This window comes from Fundulus heteroclitus, chromosome 1, assembly GCF_011125445.2.
Source record: "Fundulus heteroclitus isolate FHET01 chromosome 1, MU-UCD_Fhet_4.1, whole genome shotgun sequence".
In the NCBI taxonomy this organism is placed as follows: Eukaryota; Metazoa; Chordata; class Actinopteri; order Cyprinodontiformes; family Fundulidae; genus Fundulus; species Fundulus heteroclitus.
The window spans coordinates 29,030,926-29,038,219 of record NC_046361.1 but is presented as its reverse complement, the minus strand read 5'-3'; positions in this window follow the sequence as shown (position 1 = coordinate 29,038,219).

The window sequence follows — 7,294 nt, the reverse complement described above, 5'->3', positions numbered from 1 at the left end:
AGCAAAATTCATTCAGCACAACTTCCCTGCAGATGCGTGTCAGCATCCAGCCTGAATACTGAGTCCATTTTATCTCCACACATCAGCTTTCTCTGGTGCTCTCTGACTGTATGCCGCCTTCTGCCGTCTCCCAGCACACACAATAGGCCTCTGTGTGCACGGTCGGCGGAATGCTGCGAGATGGCAGGGCGGTGGGATAGCTGCACGGTGAGGATGGGGGGTTGGCCGGCGAGGAAGGGTGTGGGAGCTATGGGGATGAAAAAAAGAGGAGGTGGGGGGAAGCGGGGCTGGTTCGAAAGGTAGAGGGAAATGAAGGGATGGCTAGGATTGGAAGGAGGTGTGTGTGTGTGTTGGGGGGGGGGGATGTCTGTACTGTAAGGGTGCACAGAGGCTCCAGGGGTCTACAGGGTGTCCAGGTTTGGACACAGTGGCCGTGTTCGAGTGGTGACTCTGGGCAGAGGGGAAAAAAATCCAACAACCGGTGACTGGAAGGTAGTCAGCACCAAGCTGGAGGTGTGCCAGAACAAACCAGTAAGAATAAACGCTGTTTAACAATGTTTAGAAGCCTTAATTTAAACAAAATGCAAAACATCTGTTACCTCGATAAGAAATAGTGAAAAATAAATATTTTCTGGCATCCCATTGGTTATGCGGCCAAACTCCACAGACACACTACCGACCCCCAAAGGCTGTGGTAATCATTACACTGCAAAAACGGAACTAAAAAAAAATAAAATCTTCTTGAAATTAGTGCATTTATCCTTGATTTGAGATGGTAAATAAAATGATTTGCCAATGGAATAAGATTTTTGCACTTAAAATGGGAATAACTCATCTCCATCATCTCATTTCAAGTGCAGGATATCAAATTGTCTTATTTTAGGGGTCAAAATACTGATTCTATTGGCAGATAATCTTATTTACATGCTCAAATCAAGGACAAATATGCTAATTTCAAGAAATGCTTACTTATTTTTAGCTGTGTTTTTGCAGTGTACACAAACTGAGAAGATATGTGGTTGCATTACAAAAAGTGCACATAATGAAGCTGCATGGTGCTGACATGCGGCTTACTCAGAAAACGGTCAGCTAACAGTGTGTCTGACTTCAACAGGTGGGACCTATGCAGCTCAGACCCTACTACTTGTGAGGAGGGGTCTTGGTTTTAAAAGTGTTGAGCACTTTTAAAGCCAGGTGTTGGTGGAGATTCTCAGTCATTTGAATTGAGAAAGCTATTTTTTCCCCACTGTCCTGTCTAGCAATGTGGCAATAAGAACTGATGTCTTAATGCCAAATAGAGCTTGACAGATTTTACTTTCACAAGTGGAGCAATCAGCATTCACCATAGTGTTCCGCTTGATTTATGCATGTAAATAGTTTTATTGTGATTCCTGCGGGGAGAATTTCCAATTATGTGGACACTACAATAGGAAAGTGGGAGAGTAAAGAGAAGAGGTGAAAGAAAGAAGAGATATAAGGGAAAGAATGATGAAATGTCTTCGGTCTGCTTCATCACCTGGAAAGAGATGTAAAAAGAACAGCACAACCAACAGATATAGTGTAACAGATACAATAGAGTAACACCTTGATACCATCTAGTGTAGAACAGATTACTGGATCAATGTGTGCTTCTGTGCTTTTTGTCTCTCTTGTTGTGTCTCAGCTCTGTCTTCTGTAACCCCGGTCGGTCGAGGCAGATGACCGTTCATACTGAGCCTGGTTCTGCCGGAGGTTTTCCTTCCGGTTAATGGGGTGTTTTTCTTCCCACTGTCACTTCATGCTTGCTCAGTATGAGGGATTGCAGCAAAGCCATGGACAATGCAGACGACTCTCCCTGTAGCTTCTCCAGGAGTGAATGCTGCTTGTCGGGGCTTTGATGCAATCAACTGGTTTCCTTATATAGGACATTTTTGACCAATCTGTATAATATGATTGAACTTGACTTTGTAAAGCGCCTTGAGATGACATGTTTCATGATTTGGCGCTCTATAAATAAAATTGAATTGAATTGAATTGCTAAATCATATGTATTATTATTATAAAAAAAAAAAGAATGAATTGAGAAAGCTTCCTGGATGGAAATTGAAATGTCTTCAGCTTCAGAATAGAAGTCCAGTTGCTTTATTTTTTAACCTTTTTTGGGGGGATTTTAAATCCAGGACTCATTTTACCAGGAACCAAAAACAACAACAAAGACATATCTTTAGCTAGAGGAGCGATGTTTGCTGTCATAGCTGAACATTTTAGCAATGAACTCTGATCGCTTCAAGGCTGTCTAAAAGCAGAATTCGCTGATCATTTAAACTTTTGTTACACATCCTCTTTGGTCCTGTGCCCACAGATACCAAGGCAGCGGTCTTTCTAAGCTTGACTCCAGCGTGCCTACCTCTGCTCTTTGTGATGAGTCATTTTTCAAGTTTAATTAATTTCTATTCATACTCTGTCACTGTTAGGAAACACTGAGTGGGTATTTCGGTCCACGATTGATAATTACAGACAATTGATTTGGATTAGTTTTATCAAGTCAAACAATAAAGGACCTCGAAAAAGGATGATTAGTGCAAACAAGAACAATTTTACAATAGAGATGGGTATACGGGAACGCTGTTAATAAAAAGATGGTTCCTTAAATCACTATGGAGTGTCATGTCATTTTCTACATTGGTAGTCAGAAGTTGACATACACTCATCTACATGAATGTTGTCCAGTTAGTGATGCATCTCAATTATTCTTTCTTTTCAGCATCTAATGTCCATTCAAGACACCACTTCAATAAATATAAAAAAAAAAAACTACAATAAGATGCGTGGGTTTAGATGTATCATTGTGTATGTCCAATTCTCACAGGGTGAAACAGGGTCAAAGATGTACCTATACCCTCGCTCATGTTTAAATAAATGTGTCTTAGCAACTCGGAATCATTGATCCTCAGGGCCTTCAACAACCCTCTGGCATAATTCAGGCAGGATATTTCAGCAGTCTTCTCATCGGCATGGGCAGCGCTCATTTAAATTGATTGATTTTCTGCCACAGACCCATCTTTTAAGTAAAGTCCATACATTTACATGAGTGTAGGCTTGGGAAACTTGAGACTATACTTCTAGTAAGTAAGTAAGTCAGTAAGTCAGTAAGTAAGTAAATAAGTAAGTAAGTATGTAAGTAGGTAAGTAAGTAAGTAAGTAAGTAAGTAGGTAAGTAAATAAGTAGGCAAGTATGTAAGTAAGTAAGTAAGTAAGTAGGTAAGTAAATAAGAAGGTAAGTAAGTAAATAAGTAGGTAAGTAGGTAAGTAAATAAGTTGGTAAGTAAGTATGTAAGTAGGTAAGTAAGTAAGTAGGCAAGTAAATAAGTAGGCAAGTAAGTATGTAAGTAGGTAAGTAAGTAAGTATGTAAGTAGGTAAGTAAGTAAGTAAGTAAGTAAGTAAGTAAGTAGGTAAGTAAATAAGTAGGCAAGTATGTAAGTAGGTAAGTAAGTAGGTAAGCAAGTAAGTAAGTAAGTAGGTAAGTAAGTAAGTAGGTAAGTAAATAAGTAGGTAAGTATGTAAGTAAATAAGTAGGTAAGTAGGTAAGTAAGTATGTAAGTAGGTAAGTAAGTAAGTAAGTAAGTAAGTAGGTAAGTAAATAAGTAGGTAAGTAAATAAGTAGGCAAGTATGTAAGTAGGTAAGTAAGTATGTAAGTAGGTAAGTAAGTAAGTAAGTAAGTAAGTAAGTAAGTAAGTAAGTAAGTAAGTAGGTAAGTAAATAAGTAGGTAAGTAAGTATGTAAGTAAGTAAGTAAGTAGGTAAGTAAATAAGAAGGTAAGTAAGTAAATAAGTAGGTAAGTAAATAAGTTGGTAAGTAAGTATGTAAGTAGGTAAGTAAGTAAGTAAGTAAGTAAGTAGGCAAGTAAATAAGTAGGCAAGTAAGTATGTAAGTAGGTAAGTAAGTAAGTATGTAAGTAGGTAAGTAAGTAAGTAGGTAAGTAGGTAAGTAAGTAAGTAAGTAAGTAGGTAAGTAAATAAGTTGGTAAGTAAGTATGTAAGTAGGTAAGTAAGTAAGTAAGTAAGTAAGTAGGTAAGTAAATAAGTAGGTAAGTAAGTAAGTAAGTAGGTAAGTAAATAAGTAGGTACGTAAGTATGTAAGTAGGTAAGTAAGTAAGGTTTATTTGTAAAGCACCTTTCACAGGTACAAAGTCACAATGCACTGTACAGGAAAATAGCATTTAAGATATATAAAAACAAAAAGGTACACGTAAAAAAACACAATAAATATGCACAGTAAAATCTGGACATAAAAGCTTGGTGAAACAATGATAATGATGATATGTTTTAAATTCATTTTAATGTGTTTTTTGGGATCAAAAGACCAACCTTTCATCCAGGTGTCAGAATTTGGAGGTAGTGTGGTCTCATTATTATGCCGTCCATTTTCTGCAGAGCTACCACCACAGTTGACAGTTGGCTTCAAACATTATTTGCTGTCAGGAGCTCATTATCTCATCTGACCATTAAACTTTTCTCCACAAGCCATTAGTCATTTGCAGCTGTTGCCTCCAACAACGAGCCGGTTCCAGCTGGAGTCTTTTTTTTTTCGCAATTGAAATTTAATCTGTCTATGTAATAATTGGATATGATTATGCATTTCTGGACATGGATCGGACAGGTTTGTCTTGTAAAGTGCCTTGAGATTATATTTGCTGCGAAATGGCAAAATCTAAACAGACTAAATACCAAAATAAAATGTCGTCTTAGCGTTGTGAGCAGCTGAAAATGTAATTTGGGTTTAAGGTGTCCAGTTTGTAGCTGGCATTTATTTTATGCTCAGCAACCTCTCAGCCCATGGTGATGTAAGACCTCTTTATTGTGGGCAGTGATTCTGCTGTTTCAGTGTCTTCCGGCTTATGACAAGCTTGACCTTTGATGGTTTCTGGGCTGTTCTCAAATATCCTCAGGGAATTTTCTTTAATCTGTGGGTGAGAGTTTTGGTCAGACGGTTAAAACATGAGCAGAGTTAGGTGCATGGTCCAACGGGACAATTATTGCAAACACATTAAGTTCTTTACTGAAATAGATAAAGCAGGCAAACATTAGGCCTGTGGAAGGGCCTCCTCAAAATCCTGACATCATCCTTGTTTAAAATGCATGGACTTGGCTTGGACTTAGCGACGTCCATGCCACAAACCGACCAATTTAGGTGAACTCCACCAAAAGATCAAGGAAAACATGGTCAAAGTCAGAATTTTGCCAAAACCTTGAGGAGGCAAACGTGTGTTCTCTCTAGATATTGCTACGGTTCACCAAATATCACCAAAAAAAAATAAAAAATAATAATAAAAAAAAATAAAAAATAGAAAAAAATAGAGAAATATATATATAATTCAAACTTGTGTATTCCGGTGCTTTCATAGTTACTTTGTAGTTTTCAGTCCACCCTAAAAGAAGAACAGGGTTCAAAATGTATATGTGGTTTATGTCCATAATGAGTCGAATTTAAATCTCAGACTGGTGGTGGTGGATAATTGCTCCTATAGTTTCATTTGAAATACCAATTAAATGATGTGTGAAATATCTGCAAATGTTTAAGCCTCTCCATGAGAACCATTGCTTCTTTATGCTATTGTCATTTCATGATACTCTGTGCGACATCAGGTCCTTACCACACAGTTGGTGCTAAAAACTGCAGGTTTGAGTAAAGCTGGATTAAACTGGATTAAATTAGTGTTTTAAGCACCTGGGTGCATCAAACCAAACGTATGGCTGGCTTGTCGTACCATGAACAGAATGCTCCCTCGTCGTTGGAAGACGTGAATACGAGAACATGCTTCAGTCCCTTGGAAGTATATGTATATTTAGTTGGTGTTGTGCCCAGAACATGATGAAAGTGAGGATAAGTTATGTCTCCTATTGCTTTAAATAGCCACAGAACTAATAGATATGTCACACCATGTTCATTGCCTCACTCTTCTTTTTCTTTTTTTTGTTGCAGCTGTTTGAATATTCATTAAGTACAAGACGCCTACCTCTTTAACCCACTTTTGTAAATTAGCGCGACTTTTGGATTGTTTATTATCCAAAAGTGTTCCTTCTTTTTTTAAATGCAAAAATCATTTTAACAATAGTTGCCCTAATTACCCTCTAAATAAGGTGAAAACAAGCCTCCAAGCCAGGGCTTTATCCAGACCTCCAGATTACAGAGTTTGAATGAAAGCTCCAGCCCCGGTATGCTTCTATTTCTGTGTTAGGTGGCGGGGGAAGAGGTTAAGTTTGTGCAGGCTCGGCGAGTGCAGCAAGGGGGGGGGGGGGGGGGGGGGGGGGGGGGGCTTTCTCACACAAGATGGAGGATGAAGGGACAAAGGTGGCATTCATTGGCGAAGGAATGGAAAACATTTTTCTGAAAACAGAGAAGCTACAACCGGCAGCGGTGGTGCAGAGAGGCCACGGGTTAGCGTGGACCCCGTTGGAAAAGTCACATGCCTGGCGATGCAGACAAGGCGGTCAGAGCCCTGAGAGGCCTTGTGTTTATTTGGGAGGGGAGATAATGTCATGTCACCTTCAAAGGTCTGCCCGGAATGTGATACTGCGAAGTCTACAAGACATGAAAGTACGCAGATTCGCGTCAGGAACTTTTAAATATCTCCTCGAAGATCTAAGCGAACCCTTGTAAGAAGCCAAAAAGGCTAGACTACAATCACAGCAAAACACAAACTGGAAAAAATTGTGTTTCGGAGAATGAAGACGCAGAGTGAAAACAAAATATAATTTTTCATAATATAAAGCAACAGCAAAAAGCAGTTAATAAAAGCCAACAATTAATTAACAGCAGTAAAGAACATCATGACAGTGACCACAAGAACAGATAAGAACAGAAAACAAAAGCAAAACAAAGAGCTGAGTGTGCTAAACACAAGATAATATAGACAATATAAACTTTCATACAAATATCAGTTTCATGCTGCTTAGTTATATTAGTTTAGCCAAGTGATAACAGTTTATCTGCCCGAACTGCTACAATAACATGTTTAACCTGTTTTCTTTACACTTTACAGATTTTAAAATATGGTATTGTTTTGTCCACTGAGTTAAAAGCTCCGTGTGCGACCTTTCTTCGCATCTTTTAGAGCAAGTTATATCAAAGATTAAAAGTTTTGCCTCATGTTTTCCACCTCAAAATATGCACGCAAAATTAGATGTGTTTGATCAGGCAGGAGGGCGAGAGGCGTGTAGCAGAGAGGAAGGGTCTCAAACACAACTCTGTGTCCTCAGAAAAAGAAGAAGTGGGATTAGGGAGACTGACCAGAGTGGAGCGCCTTGGAGTGA